The sequence below is a fragment of the Mytilus galloprovincialis genome, chromosome 6, assembly GCF_965363235.1.
Source record: "Mytilus galloprovincialis chromosome 6, xbMytGall1.hap1.1, whole genome shotgun sequence".
Lineage (NCBI taxonomy): Eukaryota > Metazoa > Mollusca > Bivalvia > Mytilida > Mytilidae > Mytilus > Mytilus galloprovincialis.
In genome coordinates, this window is record NC_134843.1 from 23,401,237 (window position 1) to 23,421,530 (window position 20,294).

The following is a 20,294-nucleotide window of genomic DNA, read 5'->3' on the forward strand; positions in this document are numbered from 1 at the left end:
ATAATTTAAAACTATTAAAGTTCTGTTTAACATTGTTGATATCAAGGTTGTTGATAATAAATATTTATCGTTTACATTAGTTGTTTAGTGCAGACCAATTGAAGAAGTTTCTTAAAATTGAACACTTGAACACTTTAATACAGAAATAAGAAGATGTATTATGATAGCAAATAAGACAACTTTAATTAGTCTAAATTCACAGATAAAGATAGTCGGTAAGATAAATTTGTTACATAGTGTGCTAGTGACCTAATATGATATATACAGGGTCATTAGAATGAAATTCAAAACAGTGTGGCTGTGGCCATTGATTGACACATTAAATTCATCCATTGACTGGGACAATTTACGTGAACGTTTGTCTGTAACGACCACTGTTCACGACGTACCTACGATAGACATTTAACCTGTGGGGTCACCAAAGGTTTCTTAACGCCTTTAATTATAAAATAATTCAAAAAATTAATCAGGAATAACCTTTATGTTTTGATTTATATAATTGATATAAATCAAAACATCGTGTTATTTCTGATTAGTTTTTCGAATTACTTTATTAAGGTGTTGAGAACCTTTGGTGACCCCATAGTTTAGGTGTCTTTAAAAACTACATAGTGAGCAGTAATTTTTACATACAAACGTTCACTAAATTGTCCCAGTCAATGGATGAATTTAATGTATCAATCAATGGCCACAGCCACACTGTTTTGAATTTCATTCTAAATTCCATATGGGGTGAGAGCGAAGCACACTATATGTAACTAATAGTATCTTGACAAGTAGACTTATATGTTTGAAATGGAGACTTATATATTTGACAAGTCGACTTACGTATGTGACAAGTATAATTGTCACTTAACTAAGTCTACTTGTCGCTTAGTGTAGTCTGCTTTTCGCTTAATTAAGTCAACTAGTCACTAACACTACAGGGAGATAACTCTGTAAAATCAGCTAAACGTTTTAATTACGTTGTGTTTTTAAGAGAATCTTAAGCTTCTTAATGATCAAAATTAGTGTTTGTCAAACTGCTATATAACCAGTGTAATTTTTCTGATCAATTGGTTGGTTCAAATGTTTTGAAATTTTTATATTTTTGTCAAAGGGTCAAAATAAATACTTTGTCCTTTAAGGTTGTACCTTCGGCTCAGGGGATATAAACTCTAAGCCGGGAATGTCACAGTATATACCCTGTCTGAGACCTGAATAACATATACTATAGACGGGTTTGAACGTGTTTTACACCTAATTCATTAAACATTCTACATGCATGTTTAGATTCTGAACGTGTTCAAAATTAAACACAAGAAGTGTTTTTGGAATCGTTACATTATTTTAGAGTACATCCGTCGATCAATATATAATATTTATTTAGAATATGCCTGTGCTAGAAAATTAACAAAGATGAATCGTGTTTTTAATAATAATACTTACTTTCTTTAAATCCAGTTAATTCTAAAGTTGATTCAGTATTGATAGCATATTTGATCTTCCATATTCCTTCATCCCTTTCCTTTAAAAACGAGAGAATTGTGAAAGTAACTATGTTTGTTCCTGACTTGACAGCGTTGTAAAGACTGGTGTTTGTTGAACATGGAGTATTTGCAAAACAAAAGGCTCTATTGGTAATATCCTGTATGATGAATATATTGTCTGAGAAATTTGGAGCTGTGCATGTTAAAACCACACTGTCTCCATCTTGCACATTATTTTTATCGGTAACAATTGATACTTGGCCAACTGTAAAAATAAAAACAAAAAAGTTATATACCTAAAAGTAGGAAATGTAAACATGAGGGTGGGGGTTAAACATCTAAAAATAATTGTGCATGGCCTTAAAATATATAACATATAACATGTCATTTGTACTATTGTTTGTCTGTTTGTCCTTTTCATTTTTTTGCCATGGCGTTGTTAGTTTATTTCCGATCTGGTATCTTTCGTCCCTCTTTTGTGACCATAACCCCCAATCCCAACCTTCCTTTAGTGGTTTCCAACCTTGTGTTGAAATTTTATAGAGATCCATGCCCTTAAACTAAAGTTATTGTCCGGAAACTAAGTGTCTTTTGACGACGCTGACGACTACGACGACGGACGACGACGACTACGTGATACCAATATACGAACGCAAATTTTTTTTCCGGTCGTATAAAAATGAAATTGAAAAAAACAACCTCACACATGATATTGTTCTGAAACCATAAAATCCTAGTTTTCTCCGTTTTTTTTAGCCCAAGTTCATAAACGGGTTTAGTCATAACCTCCAAAAATCAATCACAATTTTCTTTGTTTTAAAGTCTGAAACACTACGATAAAATTTCATAGAGATGGGTCTGATCCATACACTTATATATTGAAATTATTGTCTGAAAACCAATATTCTTCGAACGAAGACGACAGCATACGTACCATACAAGCCAAAATTTTGCGGTCGTAAACAAATTAAGCGATAGACCCTTAAACATTTTTTTTAATGAATTCTAAATTGATTTATTTCTTTTGTCAAATGTTTTGTTCCTAAAGAACATGTAGCTAGCAAAATAGTATATTACAGATATGTTTGTGTGGTTGCTGGTCTTTTAAAAATTGGTAACATTTTGATATCAAATTTTACTTATTTGATATTGAAATTTACCCAACATCTGATTTTATCTATACTCCTGATATAAGTAAGAGGACGTGTTGTGGATGCAAAAGAGAAAACACTCTACCAAAGACCAAATGGCTTAGAAGTTGAAAGAACTACATGTCACCGTAAGGCCTTAAACAATTAAGAGCAAATGCTATTATACTGCAATGCAAGCTATTATAAATGGCTCCGAAATGACAAATTTAACACAAACAAGAAGTAATTGCAACAGGATGCTGTTACGAAGTCTTCCAAACAAAACTCCCATAATTCGCCATTCGCATGGTCCCATATTCATTTGATTTGTTTAATTGTACCATACAAGAATAAATATAGTTTAGGGATGGGGACCTTGATTGTTTACAATTTATCAAACTTGAAGGGGTGGGGGTGACCCCAATGGACTTCACCTATATTTAATTTGATTTGTTTTGCTGTCCTATACCAGAATATATATGGTTTAGGGGTGGGGATCACAATCGTTTACATTTTATCAAACATAAGGGTGGGGGAGATAGACCCCCAGAAACTTCCCTTTCAGTTCATTTGATTTGTTTTATTGTCCCATACCAGAATATATATGGTTTAGGGGTGGGGATCTCAATCGTTTACAAGACAACAGCATATTCTCAAATTGAACAGGGTGGGAGTCTCCCAGGGACCTCCCTTTTATTTCATTTGATGTGTTGTGTTTTATTGCTCCATACAAAAATATGTATGATTTAGGGGTGGGGATCTTGACCGGTAACAAGTTTTTAAACAAGAGGGGTCGGGTTAATCCCCCCCCCCGGGACTTCCCTTTCATTTTATTGTCCCATATAAGAATATACATGGTTTAGGGGTGAGGATCTCGACTGTTTACAAGATAAAAGCACATTCTCAAATGCACGGGGTGGGGTTGACCCCCAGGGACTTACCTTTTATTTCATTTAATTTCTTTTATTATCCCATAAAAGAATATTTATGGTTTAGGGGTGGGAATCTCAATCGATTACAAGACAATAGCACATTTTCAAATTGAATAGAGTGGGAGTCTCCCAGGGACTTCTCTTTTATTTCATTTGATTTGTTTTATTGTCCCATACAAGAACATATATTGTTTAAGGGTGGGGATCTCAACCATTTAAGTTTTTCAAACATGAGGGGTGAGGGTGACCCCCATGAACTCTCCGTATATTTCATTTGATGTGTTTTATTGTTCCATACAAGAATATATATGGTTTAGGGGTGGGGATCTTGACCGTTAACAAGTTTTTTTAACAAGAGGGGGTGGGGTAATTCCCCCAGGGACTTCCCTTTTATTTCATTTGATTTGTTTTATTGTCCCATACAAGAACATATATTGTTTATGGGTGGAGAACTCAACCATTTAAGTTTTTCAAACATGAGGGGTGAGGGTGACCCCCATGAACTCTCCGTATATTTCATTGGATGTGTTTTATTGTTCCATACAAGAATATATATGGTTTAGGGGTGGGGATCTTGACCGTTAACAAGTTTTTTTTAACAAGAGGGGGTGGGGTAACCCCCCCCCCCCCCCCCAGGGACTTCCCTTTCATTTCATTTGATTTGTTGCATTGTCCCATACAAGAACATATATGGTCTAGGAATGGGGATCTCGACTGTTTACAAGATAAAAGCACATTCTCAATTGAACGGGGTGGGTTGACCCCAAGGGACTTCCCTTTTATTTCATTTGTGGGTTTTATTGTTCCATACAAGAATATGTATGGTTTAGGGGTGGGGATCTTGACCGTTTACAAGTTTTTAAACAAGAGGGGGTGGAGATGACCCCCCAGGAACTTCCTTTTTATTTCCTTTGATTTGTTTTATTGTTCCATACAAGAATATATATTGTTTAGGGTGGGGCTCTCGACTGTTTACAAGATAATAGTATATTCATAATTTGAAGGGGATTGGAGTGAACCCAAGGGACTCACTTTATATTTCATTTGATTTGTTTTATTGTCCTGTGATCATTTCTAAAGACTGGGTGTGTCTATATCACTTCCAGTTTTCAAGATATAGTCATTTGATTTTTTTTTAAAATAAAATCCCGTAGGGTTCTTTAGTAAACCCTTCCATTCTGTATGCCCCCCCCCCTTAAAAAAATACCCCTTAATAGACCCCAATGCACAAACGAAAGATTGTTGGCTCCCCTATACATACAAGTCTAACATTTTTTTGAAATCCTAAGTAAATCTGACAAGTGGTTTTGGAGAACCGCTGCGGACAAGTTCATCTTTAAAGCGACGGAAAAAAAGAAGAGGAAAAAGAAGAAGAAAAAGAAGAAGAAGAATAAAAATAAGAAGAACTGAGCAAAAACAATAAATCTCCAAACTTTTTTGGGGGGACTTAATAAAACAAGAAAACTAACAAACCGAATTATGCATAGCAACAAATGAAGAAGCAAATATATATCATTACTAACCTGTTACAGCAAAGACTGTTGTCAGTATCAATATTGCTACACAACACATTACGTTTAAACTGCAATAAGAAAAAAGTAAAACATTTAATGACATGCAGAAACTAATAAGACGGTTATTTGTTAGATAAAACAAATCCTTTTGGAGGCTACTTTTGATTGTACTTTGTAAATATAAAACTGCAAACCCCAAAATAGTCATACGTATATTTGTCTCCATTCGTTTTTCGTTTTGAAAAAAACAAAAAAACAAAAAAAAAAGTTTTCGTTTTCTGTATGGATTTCTTAAAAATAAAAATAAAAAACAAAAGTGTTTCTATTTTTTCGTTACTGATGTTTCAAATTATAAAAAGCGGAAAAACTGGAAGTGTTTTCGTTTTACGTTTTAATGATATCACAAAAATACAAATTAAATGATTCGCTGAGCACAGCCTGATGCGACCGCAGAGGTCGAACTCTGAACAGGTATTTTTTTCAGTGCAGTATTCAATAGATATAGGAAGATGTGGTATGAGCCTGCGTTTTGCATTTACGCCGATCTGCATTTCATCTGCACCTATTTTTTTCTTTTCATTTGCGCCGATTTCTTTACAGGTAAATTGCAGGTAAGTTACAGGTGAATGTTATTTTCATTTATCATCATATACCTACCTCTTCCGTTAGCCAGTTTTACAAATGTTATGAATTGTCAAGCAATAGGGATAGCCATTTACACATTCATTTAATTTACAGTAACTTTATACTCTGTGCTCAGCCTAATAGACTGGATTTTTAAATGGAGATGTCATATATTAATGTTGTAAAGTTTCATTGTTTATTTTTCAACAAAACGCAGCAGAAAAGGTATAGCGTGCGATAACTTCGTTATACGGTTAACAACTGACCCCCTACGAACCATAGAGAATGAATAAAATCCATAGGGCATTCGACCTCCGGCCTCACCCCTATAGATTTTACTAACCCTCTGTGGATGGTAGGGGGTCAGAAGCGAACCATATAACTGATAATTTGTAGGATCCTTCACTATAGATAATTGAGCTGATCTGTAACAATAACATCTCCATGCCTTATATATCATGTACTGTAGTACGACGCTAGATTAAAACTGACGAGGAAAGGTAACACACAGACACTGAAAGCTTTATTATTGTACAGCCCAGGTGGTCGTGTGGTCTAGCGGGACGGCTGCAGTGCAGGCGATTTGGTGTCATGATATCACAGTAGCATGGGTTCAAATCCCGGCGAGGGAAGAACTACAAATTTGCGAAAGCTAATTTACAGATCTAACATTGTTGGGTTGATGTTTATACGAGTTGTATATATAAACGAGTCTAAATTGAAAACTTCGTTCAAACCTATGATTGCGTTGGATAAAAACCGCAATTTTTATACGTGTGCATGGAAAACAAATTTCGTTGTAGAGTGGTCTAAAAACAGCACAAACAACATTTTCCAAAAGACCAAAAAAGTGAAAAAGTATATTTAAACAAAACGCATTTGACTAACAGGTCGAACAACTGATGTTCTTTAACCCTGCTGACTGCCATTGGCGATTGCAAAATAAAATTGATCACAAGATGTAACAAAATGGATCTTAATATAAGTTTAATACTAAACAGAACTTGAAAAAAATTAACTTGTGGCCACGATGTTATGCCACGAACATACGGTGTCAATATTTTTTTAGTACACCAGATCCGGATTTCGACAATAAATGTCTCTTCAGTGATGTTAGGGTTTGAAACGGTATTTGGAAGGCCATATAAAAAGTACCCTCATTTTTAGAAAAAGTACCCTCATTTTAGATAAACTCTTGAATTTTAAGAGTCAATATAGGATTAACGGATTATATAAACCGGAGGGAAAATATGATACAAGCCCAAACGAAAAAATATAAACGAGTCTAAATTGAAAACTTCGTTCAAACCTATGATTGCGTTGGATAAAAACCGCAATTTTTATACGTTTGCATGTAAAACAAATTTCGTTGTAGAAGGGTCTAAAAACAGCACAAACAACATTTTCCGAAAGACCAAAAAAGTATATTTAAACAAAACGCATTTGACTAACAGGTCGAACAACTAATGTTCTTTAACCCTGCTGACTGCCATTGGCGATTGCCAAATAAAATTGATCACAAGATGTATCAAAATGGATCTTATTATAAATTTAATACTAAACAGAAGAAAAAAAAATTAACTCGTGGCCACGATGTTATGCCACAAACATACGGTGTCAATATTTGTTTAGTACACCAGATCCGAATTTCGACAATTAATGTCTCTTCAGTGATGTTAGGGATCGAAACGGTATTTGGAAGGCCATATAAAAAGTACCCTCATTTTTAGATAAACTCTTGAATTTTAAGAGTCAATATAGGATGAACGGATCATATAAACCGGAGTGAAAATATGATACAAGCCCAAACGAAAAAATATAAACGAGTCTAAATTGAAAACTACGTTCAAACCTATGATTGCGTTGGATAAAAACCGCAATTTTATACGTGTGCATGTTAAACAAATTTCGTTGTAGAAGGGTCTAAAAACAGCACAAACAACATTTTCCAAAAGAAAAAAAAAGTGAAAAAGTATATTTAAACAAAACGCATTTGACTAACAGGTCGAACAACTGATGTTCTTTAACCCTGCTGACTGCCATTGGCGATTGCAAAAAAAAATGATCACAAGATGTAACAAAATGGATCTTAATATAAATTTAATACTAAACAGAAAAAAAAATTAACTTGTGGCCACGATGTTATGCTACAAACATACGGTGTCAATATTTTTTTAGTACACCAGATCCGGATTTCGACAATAAATGTCTCTTCAGTGATGTTAGGGATCGAAACGGTATTTGGAAGGCCATATAAAAAGTACCCTCATTTTTAGATAAACTCTTGAATTTTAACAGTCAATATAGGATGAACGGATCATATAAACCGGAGGGAAAATATGATACAAGCCCAAACGAAAAAATATAAACGAGTCTAAATTGAAAACTACGTTCAAACCTATGATTGCGTTGGATAAAAACCGCAACTTTTATACGTGTGCATGGAAAACAAATTTCGTTGTAAAAGGGTCTAAAAACAGCACAAACAACATTTTCCAAAAGAAAAAAAAGTGAAAAAGTATATTTAAACAAAACGCATTTGACTAACAGGTCGAACAACTGATGTTCTTTAACCCTGCTGACTGCCATTGGCGATTGCCAAATAAAATTGATCACAAGATGTAACAAAATGGATCTTAATATAAATTTAATACTAAACAGGAAAAAAAATTAACTTGTGGCCACGATGTTATGCCACGAACATACGGTGTCAATATTTTTTTAGTACACCAGATCCGGATTTCGACAATAAATGTCTCTTCAGTGATGTTAGGGATCGAAACGTTATTTGGAAGGCCATATAAAAAGTACCCTCATTTATAGAAAAAAGTACCCTCCTTTTTAGATAAACTCTTGAATTTTAAGAGTCAATATAGGATGAACGAATTATATAAACCGGAGGGAAAATATGATACAAGCCCAAACGAAAAAATATAAACGAGTCTAAATTGAAAACTTCGTTCAAATCTATGATTGCGTTGGATGAAAACCGCAATTTTTATACGTGTGCATGTAAAACAAATTTCGTTGTAGAAGGGTCTAAAAACAGCACAAACAACATTTTCCAAAAGACCAAAAAAGTGAAAAAGTATATTTAAACAAAACGCATTTAACTAACAGGTCGAACAACTGATGTTCTTTAACACTGCTGACTGCCATTGGCGATTGTCAAATAAAATATGAATTTTAAGAGTCAATATAGGATGAACGGATCATATAAACCGGAGATATATATATGTAAAACGTCTGAATAGTAGTCAACGATTTTCCTCACGAGGGTGCTGGATCGTTATGAGTAACGATACATGTACACAATAAATAAATTATATAAACGCCTAAAAAAGTTTACACAACTCCAAATACAAAAAAGGTAACTATAAATGTAATTACTTAGAAATATTTCGGATAACAGATATCCTTCGTCAGTCAGATATTCTGATGTTAAATGAATCCGGCCTCACCCCCTATAGATTTTACTAACCCTCTGTGGATGGTATATATATTCTGCTGCGTTTTGTTGAAAAATAAACAATGATTTTTAAAACGTAGATATATAAAACGTCTGAATAGTAGTCAACGATTTTTTTCCCAAGAGGGCGCTGGGTCGTTACGAGTAATTTTAGTAATTTGCAAAAAAACGTCAATAAGAACTTCGCGGTCACCTTAAACATAGGGGCTACAAAAGAAAAGACATTGAAAAAGGTTTTTTTCGTGCTAACAACGTCAGCCGAGATGAGCTTTTACAATATAAAGACAAAAAGGTCAACAAGAGGGTGCCTTTTGTATTGACTTACCATCCAAAATTTGACATTTTGTCTCACCTTATCCGCGAAAATTGGAAAGAGATCGAAAAACATCCTAAACTATCCAAGATCTTTCCCGAGCCACCTGTACTGGCTTTCCGTAGGCCCAAAAGCCTTAAAGACTTGCTGGTGAGAGCTGACTTATCCCTTCAAGCAGGCTCTTCATTTGGGGGCTCTTGCAAGGGTTGCGGAAATAAACGATGTCTGACTTGCAAACAAATACTGGATACCGAGACTTTTAACAGTCACTCCACTGGTACAGAATCAGACTTGGGGTCAATTACATTGGAATGTAATTAATTAAATTACACATTACATTGCAAAAATGGTCAATTACAATAATTACACATTACACAGTTTTTGAAATGTTATTAATTGAATTACAATTACTTTACTAAAGTAATTAATTAAATTACACATTACATTTCATCATAATATTTGTTTACCAATATTATACATTTATGTATCATGTATGTGTGAAATATTCATGTAAACATAGTTTAAGCATTGCATTTGATAATCATGAGTAATTTTAATGTTTTGTCATTTAGTCTGCATCTCTCTGATCTGTACACTTTGACAGCCATTCTCAAAAGTATTTCTATTGGAGCTATGTGGCCTATATCGCTTGATTAGAACCTGGAGGTATTATACTTCCATAATCAGTAGATGTGTTGATAGAAGAGGACATTAGTTCCTATTCAGGTAGCACAATACAAAGATTTTTTTACTTCCAATCACTAACCTTTGAAATGCTGTAACTTTCTTATTAATGCATAGAAAATAATAAAAGAAGTATATATAGATAGATAGAAGATTAATCTTTTAAATGAATACAATATTTTTATGATGCAATCTTTATGTAATCAATTATTATGTAATTAGTGGCAAAATCTGGGTAAGTTCACTTGAATGAATTTAGCTCTATCATCTCTTTAACTATACAGAAAATTTTAACGAAATCTTAATCAACACATCATGGGCTTCAAAAGGGTGTCTCAGATTGTCTCTATTGTATTCGATTCTCTCATAAATATCTAATTAGTGTAAACATCCTAACCACATAAAAGAAGATAATGTTTAATTAGGTGTAAAATTTGTTCTATACACTCTATCTGAAATCTGAGACACCCTTTTGTAGATAATGGCCATGGGAACAACATATACAGTCCGCCAAAAGTTAAGCACCACCTACTTTTATTGCATCGATTTTTTTTCAAATTTAAAAAATCAATTGTTCCTCGAAAAATAGAAAACAATCATATAGCAATTTTGCTAATGTATACCATAAACAAACCACAAATATAATTTTGGTCACTTATGAAGGTTCTATGCATATAGGTTTTTCGTTCATAGAAATAGTGTAAATTACAAAATTAAGAAATGGAATTTAAGTTTCACTGTGATTTTATTTTTTTACAACAATTAATCACCCAATACCATTAAAATTTTCTACACATAATCTTTGGTATGTTTGGCAAATTTAATGTCAATATTTGAGTCAATAGCATGTGTAACAACCTCATTTCCGGTACAGTTTCATAACACGACCTATCTTTCTCGGTACAAGCCTTCAAAACTTTAGTTGAGGAAATCTGTTGCATTAAACAACAAATGCCACTTTTAAATCGACAAACTTTTGTAAAGGTGAATCTCTGCGATTGAGATTTCCGACAATGGCATCTCAGACATGTTTGATAGGGTTCATGCATGGAGTCAAGGAAGGCCAAAAATTAGTGTAAATGGCTGGTTGCTCTTTGGACTCGGTTAAAATTCTTACTCTGCGTGGTATAGCGTTGTCATTCAGGTACAAGTGTCTTGACAATGTTGACGCAAGTGGGGGATTACTAAAATGACGGACTACAATATGTTAAGGCACCAAATCTCTGTATGTCTGTCCGTTTATGTTACCCTGCAGAATATGCATACCCAGCTTATAACGGTATAAGAAGCAACCCCGTACTGGAACACAACCAGCAATGCATGCAGTCCTTGTGCAAATATTGTTTTTGGTCATAGGCCGTTTTTTCCCCCTGCGAAATTCGTATTATGGCGTCTTCTGGCAGTAAAGGAAACTGACTCCCATCTGACCAATGAGTGTTTTGTCAGGTTCTTATGTTCAAGCATAGATGTTCATTATCCCATTTAAACCTGACGGTAGAGTGCCTGCTTGAAGGTACAGGTCTCTATACACCACGACGTGCTCTTCATTTGCCTCTATAAAGTCGACGGACCAATGTACGAACACTTACACAACCACCTGGAGAAACAGTGTATTTATAAACGCACATATGACCTTTGATAAAAGGTTGGTTGACTGTTTTATCGGAGTGCAATCTTTTTGGTCGTAATGATTTTTTTTAGTGTATGTTAAAGGTAATTCATAACATCAAACATTAATATTTTTTTTGCAATAGTTAAAAAAATATTGCCAGTTATATTTCGGTGGTGCTTAACTTTTGGCGGACTGTATATAATAAAATCAACCCTCTAGGGATACCTATGCAGAAGCTAATTTCATTTGAAAGTGGAAATTTGGTGAAAAATATTTTAGACACAATTAACATTATAATTGGTTACATAAGTGTTGCATAATACTAACATTGCATTTATTTGAAAGAGTAATCTGTTAGCTATCCAAAACTACCACTTTTATAAATTTTCAAGCATTATTAGGAAAGTTACAGCATTTTAAAACTTGGGAGTTGGAGTTATAAAATCTGTGTATTGTGCTACCTTAACTTGCCAATACATTAAGGGGTATTTTGACATCTTAGAAATGAAGTTTTTTAAATAAAACATAGCATGAATAAAGAAATTATAAATAAATTAAAAAAAATCACTTAATAATTATTAAAAGGTATGCTCGTCACAACATTGAAAATAATTTGTAGTACAAACAATGTATATAATGGGTATATCTTAGCAATATTTTGCTACTTAGTTAAAATACATGTGGTGTTGCTCCCCTTAGAATTGAAACAGGGAGATATGAAAATATTGTTTTAGAAAATAGAGTGTGCCATATATGTGACGTTTTTATTGAAGATGAAGCGCATGTTTTATTTAGATGTCCTCTTTATGACGATTTTAGAAACCATTTATATCATGTTGCTGAAACTTTTAATGATAATTTTAATACTTTAGATGATAATCAAAAGTTAGTGTTTTTATTCTCAGATGTAAATATGATTCGTGTGTGTGCCAAAACCTGTCATTTAATTTTAAAAAGACGTAGAAATTTTATATATTGTACATAGTATTTTATTTCATATTATGTATTATTATTATCTATGCATTTTAATAGTCTCTTATAATTCTGTATAGAATGGCTCTCATTTTATTTAGTGTTATTTTTTACAATGTTACTATTGTATAAAGATTGATTGTACTTGTTGAGAGATGAGACTTGAATAAAACATTGAATTGAATTGTAATAGTGGCATTGCCCCTGGATCTTTTAATCTGATTAATTGCTGTTTGTTTTTACAGCTGTTAATTTTTATCTCTATAATCCTTTTGTGTATACTATTTGGACAAAATGATAGTGTGCAGTTAAGGTATATAATATAATATGGTTTATTCCCGATTGACCCACTTTTTAAAATTTTAGAGTTCTGATTGTCCCACATTATTTTATGTAGTAAAATGTTCTTAGATAAACAAGGTAACTGTTGTTTGTTTTGCTAAATAAACAAGAATTAATTATTGCACATTTAATATTAATTCTATAAAAGTATAAAAAATATGTTTTTTTAAATCATTAGATTGATACACTTTTGATTAAAAAAATATAATATTTCTGATTTATGAAATAGATCTTTTAGGTCTTGAATTAAACTTTTTTTTCTTAACCTGATTTTTGGGTTTATATATATGACTCTAGAAAACTAATTGGTGACGAAAATCATATGGTGGTGCACTTATTTTTGCTACAGCCATTTGAAAGTACCCAATTCTGATGATTTTCTCAGTTTTCATCAAATGTTATCCATTTTTGGGCTATAATCATGAAACAAAATCACAGTTTCACAATTAAACTTTAAAAAAAAACAAGAAGTAGGTGTTAATATAAGATTGAAAAAATCAGATTCGAATGTGATTTCATTTCTGTGGTTATTTTTATCCATTCGTCATGGTCGTTTTGTAGATTTTCTTTGTAGTCGTTCAACATAATTAGCGAGATATTGGGGAACAACAATCTTCAACATAATCGAAGACTAATATTCAATTTGAAGAATAAAATGTTGTTTTGCTGGATCCTAGTCCGTGTATTAGAGTAAGGCCGTGTTCACATCAAACGCCATGTACAGTAAACTTGTTTACAATTAGTTTAATGTACTGGACATTGGTTTCACATTAAATTTGTTCACATCTATATACACCTTGTTAAATTTACCTGTACATGTACATAAGATTTGTTCACACTTGTAAACTACACGGGTGTCATTCGGTTTAACGAGAGAAATGGTCGTGAAAGAATATCTAACGGCGGTCGAGTATTGAGAGACGATCGTGAAAGCTCTGGTAACGGATCGTGAAAGACATTTAATGAAAATTCTAGGTCCGAATCTTTGAAAAAATCGCTCAATTTTCAAAACGCGGAACAAATCCGAACAAAACTATATGTCTGTCAAAATGGTTTAAAATTCCTCAACGTAACTGTGAAATAAGATAGAGAAAATATGCAGTACTTTATGAAAAAACACAAAGGCGCAATGCATGTCTATGGAATTAATTACAAATAACACGCTTTTTGTACCTATAATGGTCATTTTTCAGTTTATCGTGATATATTTGAAATTTTATCTTTGGTGTTTCTGATAGTACAGTAAAATGAAGGTATGTTCTTCTCTTAAAAGCATTAATTTGTATATGAAAACCTTAAATTTGTATCCATCAAACTTGATCGTGAAAGATCAGGCAACGCATTATTTTAATCGTGAACGATAATGCGTGACCAGACTTATTACTAGTAATCAGAAATCAGTATTTCTTTTACCATTTGATAAACCTGCAACTGGTTGAAGCCTGTAACTATTTTAATAAGGATGAACATTAAAGCTTTTTTTTTATTCAACACTTTACCTCGAAAGTTAAAAAAACAACAACTAAAAACGTCTCTAAATAAGTTTGAAAGATTCAGCTCAGAGAATCGGTCAAGTGCAATTCAGGCAGACCGACACTATTTAGCCAATAATATGGGTATGCAACGTTTAAACCAAAATGATATCCATCAAACAAAAAATTACAGCAAAACAACATCTTTCATGAGTAATTTGAGATTGAACGATAACCAACATTTTGTTCTTAAGTTCTGTATATACAACGCAGATGTGGATTGATTTAACTCTATACTATATTCTACAGATTATAGAATACCAGAGCGCAAATGCTGTAATGTCTCGTCTGCTTTACTTATGATAGTTAATTTTTGGAACGTTTATAATATCAAGTGTTTTACAAGAAGTGTCAAATGCGCTTAGTGCGCTTAATGTATTTGTGTCCATCTGATGAGTTAAGCATATTCAATTGATTTTTATAATTCGTTCTTATGTTGTGCTGTCTCAGGTTAGGGGGAGGGTTGGGATCCCGCTAACATGTCTAACCCCGCCACATTATTTATGTATGTGCCTGTCCAAAGTCAGGAGCCTGTAATTCAGTGGTTGTCGTTTGTTTATGTGTTACATATTTGTTTTTCGTTCATTTTTTTTTATACAAATAAAGCACTTAGTTTTCTCGTTTGAATTGTTTTACATTGTCATATCTGGGCCTTTTATAGCTGACTATGCTGTATGGGCTTTGCTCATTGTTGAAGGCCGTACGGTGACCTATAGTTGTTAATGTCTGTGTCATTTTGGTCTCTTGTGGATAGTTGTCTCTTTTGCAATCATACCACATCTTCTTTTTTTTAAATTATGATTGTCAATGGTTCATAAAAAGAGTGCAAGTTCAGATGAACCATGACATACAGATCTCTACAAATATCCCGTAGACCAAATAAATGTGTTCCGATCCTTACAGTGCCTTAGAAACTGACAAATGTAAAAGTTATGCTTGGCCAATTAATTCGAAACATAAGGTCAATAGTATATGAACCCTGACCGACAGCTCTAGACATATACATCTTACTATCATTCAATATATCAAATACAATTGACGTTATCATGGTCATATATGAAAAATGCAGACAGACATGTACACCATACACGAAATACCATGGCGCTATAGCATACAGGTATATATCCAAAAGGCTAGACAACATAAAACGAGCATTGCCGAATGATGCATGATAATGAGTTCGATATTATTTGAAACCTTACAGAAGTCGAAAATGTACACCTCACAATCATAACAATTTTAAAGTATTACAGGCGAAGAATATATATTTTTATTCTCATAAAGCAAATGCATTACATCGGTACAGAGATTTCCATCATTTGTGTGCTTTGTGTCAATGTGAACACGGCCTAAATTGATACTATTTTATGGAACGCCACAGCTACCTTATTATGATAACAATCACCATATCATTAAGGATAGAGATATATCATGAAGCAAATGTTCTATTATATACCAACGACATTTGAATCTAATACTCTGTCAATTTGCTATATCACTAAGATAAATTTATATACTATAAAGACACTCTGATACAACATGGAGCTACCTATTCATGAATAACTTGTCGCCCATTTTGTTCAACTTGTATATTAATGATTTAAGTAACATTTCTTAAGTTGTTCATTTTAGACCGCCATCTATACCTAGATCTGATGTAATTTTTAATTGTAATGGTCATAATATTAAGTTTTCTAGTAATTATACTTATCTTGGTCTCGTTTCAAACGAGCATTTAGACTATAATATTACTGCAAAAGCCTTTGCATCTTCAGCAAATAGAGCTTTTGGGTTGGTAATAGCCAAGTGTAAACTTTTAGGTGGACAGTGTTTGTTTCGATGTATTTGTAAAATTATATGAAAGTTTGGTTTGTCCTATAATAGAATATAGAGCAGGTATATGGAGTGTAAACACATATTCTTGTATGAACTCCATACATAATAGGGCTTGAAGATTTTTTCTCCGAGTAGGAAAATATGCACCAAATGCTGCAGTTACTTGAGACTTAGGTACAAATGTATAACACCTATTTTTGATAAGCAGTGGAAAAGTATTATTCGTTTGTGGTGTAGATTAAATAACATGAGCTCGAATCGGTTAAATGCAAAAGTTCACAAGTGGGCTGTTAGTGTGAGTATTAAGCATAAGTGTGTTAAAAACTGGACTTTTTTTTAGTAAAGAAAACCTTCTGTGAACTTTATTTAAGTCATTTATCGTGTCCTGAGAATATGGACACTAACTATGTTGTAAATTTTTTTTATGTCAAAATTACACGAAAAACATGTCGATAATTGGCATGCTGTTTTACATTCTGATAAATCTATATCGGGTAGAGGTGGCAATAAGCTACGAGCTTACAGACTGTAAAATAGTTACCCTTCAGTCACAGTAGTGCTTTCACCAAATTTAGATGTGGTGTTGCTCCCCTAAGGATTGAAACAGGGAGATATGAAAATAATGTTTTAGAAAACAGAGTGTGCCATGTACATGTGACGTTTTTATTGAAGATGAAGTGCATGTTTTATTAAGATGTCCTCTTTATGACGATTTTAGAAACCAGTTATATTATGTTGCTGAAACTTTTAATGATAATTTTTATACTTTAGATAATAACCAAAAGTTAGTGCTTTTATTCTCAGATGTAAATATGATACGTGTGTGTGCCAAAACCTGTCATTTGATTTTAAAAAGGCGTAGAAATTTTATATATTGTAAATATTATTTTATTTCATATTGTGTATTATATCTGTGCATTTTAATAGTCTCTTATAATTCTGTATAGAATGGCTCTCATTTATTTATTTATCAATGTAAAAGATTGATTGTACTTGTTGAGAGATGAGACTTTAATAAAACGTTGAATTGAATTGAATACTATTCTGTCATTTCACTTTGTTATGAAGATACTATTTCATACTATGAAGACATCTAAATTTTTGATATAACATGGGGCTTCATTTTTATACTGATTTGTCATTTTACTAAACTATTATGTGATATTGCTATGTCATAAAGATACATTTTACACTATGAAGACATTAGAAATAATCAGAGACAAACAACCATATAATTTCATAAGCATTGCCTATTTCATGTTTTTTCTCGGACTGTTTATGACGTCTTTCCAGTTATTTTAGTTTGGAAAACATGATTAATATATTATATTTTAAATGGGCTAAAGATGGGATTTTACTGTTTATCAGTAATTTTGTGTCCTTAGTGTGTGTGTTCCTTTTTGTGTGCTTTGTGTCGATCTTGAGAGTCAAACCTTTCTCATCAGATTCTTTTAAAGCTTGTTTTTATGTTGTGCTGTTACCACACTGCCTCAGACTTAAGTGGAGGTTACTTCAAAATTCAAACACATGTGCATGTGAACTCGCAGTGGCGGATCCAGAGGGGGGGTTCCGGGGGTCCGCACCCCCCCTTTATTTTGGCCGATCAATGCATTTGAATCGGGACATATGTTTGCACCCCCCCTGCACCCCCCCTTTGCCCTGGGCTAGCACCCCCCCTTTCGAAAATTCCTGCATCCGCCACTGACTCGCCACATTTTGAATGTGTCTGTACCATTTCTGAAGCCTGTAAATCCGTGGTTGTCGTCGGTTGCTGTCTATTAAACATGTATTTGTTTTGTACACAACTTGGCTTACCCGTTTGAGTTTATTTTCGTCATGTCAGGAAATATTTTACCTTTCTTTTTCGTACGATTTTTGCTGATTATTAAAGGCACTTATGGTTTTCTGTATTTTAGTCTACATTATTTGGTGTCAGGTGAATAGTTGTCTCGTACTCTATCTTCTTATTTACATATTCTTTGAGTCAATAATAAGTTTATAAAATCGGTCAGAGGAATATAAAGTGGGTATTTGCTTTAGGAATCAGGTCTCACTCTATGTTTTATATGTTTACAAGGAAGACAAAACAAAATACACAGTTTTCCATGTGTACAGGAATCAAAATTTACCAAGTTTTTCAATATATACAATATACAATATACAATATTTTTATTTTCCAAATTAAAGGGCCCATTAAGAGCATAACATTAATTACAACATGACATAAACACTTCAGAGTGATTAAAGAAACATAAAATAATAATTCAAATGCATGAAGAAAGGATCAGTGGTCAAGGGGAGATAATTTTGATATATTTTAGAGTATTTAACTAATTTTCTGATTTTCTTAGTTGCGGGCCTTTATCCAGGTATGTACATAAAATGGATAAAAATCTGCTATCTTCATTAATCATGATCCATGAAAAAAGATCATAAATTATATTTAAACTATCTAAACTGGGGTATTTTTTTATATAATCAGTGATATCTTCTGAGGTTATTGTAAATAGGGCATTCCAGAAGAAAGTGCATTTCATTTTCAATACAATTTGTATTACAATATAAACATATCCTCTCATGTCGAGGTAATATTTCATATTTACCACGTACATTGGTAATTCGTTCATGTCTGTCAGTTTCTATTCTTAAACAGTGATTGCTAAGTCTGTATTTTGTTAACAAATGTTTTTGTGGGTGCTTTAAATCTAAATAATTTTCAGAGTCAAATGACGTTTTGAATGAAAAATAAGTGTCCAATTTGCCTTGATTCTGAAAATAAAAATCTCGCATTTTCTCCCAATCATTTTGAAAATTTAATTTGAGCTGTTTTTTCAATAAGTTTTTAAATTTATTTTTTCCTAGATTTTTACATATATTTAGGTCAATACCCAATTTTTCACTGTAGAAAATGATATTAGAGAGCCATTAATTATTGGAACTATTTTGACCTTTATTTTCTATCATTTTTAACTCAGCATAAGCATTTTTCAATAAATCAGATGGAGAATTCTCTAGTCTATGCCAATACATAAACATATGTGTTAGCAAATTTATTTAAAGAGGATATCTACCCAATTCAGACAGGACTGCTACATTTGTGAACATCTTTGTAACACCAATAATATACTTACAAAATTTTAAATTTAGCTTCTCAAACTCCCAATCTTTAAATATGTCATAAAGGGACAAATTTTTCCTTTTAGAAGTAATGTTAATAACACCCCAATTTTCACAACCATAAGTTACAATTGGCTGTATACAGTGATCAAATAAATGCAAAAGAGTTTTAATAGGAGTTTTTGCCCCTTGAGACTTGTTCAAAATTCGAGTAGATGATGTAGAATGACAGTAGAAAATGGAAGGCGGACGGAATTGTAAATCTCCTAGTATAAATAAAGGGTAATGGAGTTTAACTGTGAAAGAAGATATATTACATACATATTTTTTTTTTATCCTGTAAGGGAAAGTTTCTAACTTATCTAGTTTAAAATTTAAATGTCTTACCTTAGAAGAAAAATAACGTACGCCTAGCCTTTCTCTACTGCACGGATGTGTAATCAAATGTGTAAAGGGAGATAAGCGCAAAATGTAAATAGAAATATTTATAACAATTAAGACAAAATGAAAAAAAATCCAGTATTTGAAATAGTACATTGAAAACGTTTCTATTCTTAATTCAAAGGACATACACCAGGGTCAAATCTACTTATGATAGGACAGTCAACTGAATAAACATTTGGTAAAGTTGCCCATAATTTCTTTTCATCAAATTATCAATTGTAACTGTACAGTATTTACGGTGGGTATGGTTGTCCTGCGAGAGAACGTTCTGTGCTGGTGATCAATGAAAAAATGTAAACAAAGA

The 20,294-nt window shown here is 32.8% G+C and overlaps 1 long non-coding RNA gene across 1 annotated transcript; it reads right to left on the reverse strand.

Annotated features, from left to right (window-relative positions):
• Positions 1-1,445: 1,445 nt before the first annotated feature.
• On the reverse strand, positions 1,446-19,992 carry LOC143078051 (uncharacterized). Its single transcript, XR_012979022.1, has 3 exons — positions 19,934-19,992; positions 5,055-5,113; positions 1,446-1,734 (listed from the first exon to the last, which is right to left on the reverse strand). It is a non-coding gene; the product is annotated as an uncharacterized LOC143078051 (long non-coding RNA).
• Between the last annotated feature and the right edge of the window lie 302 nt (positions 19,993-20,294).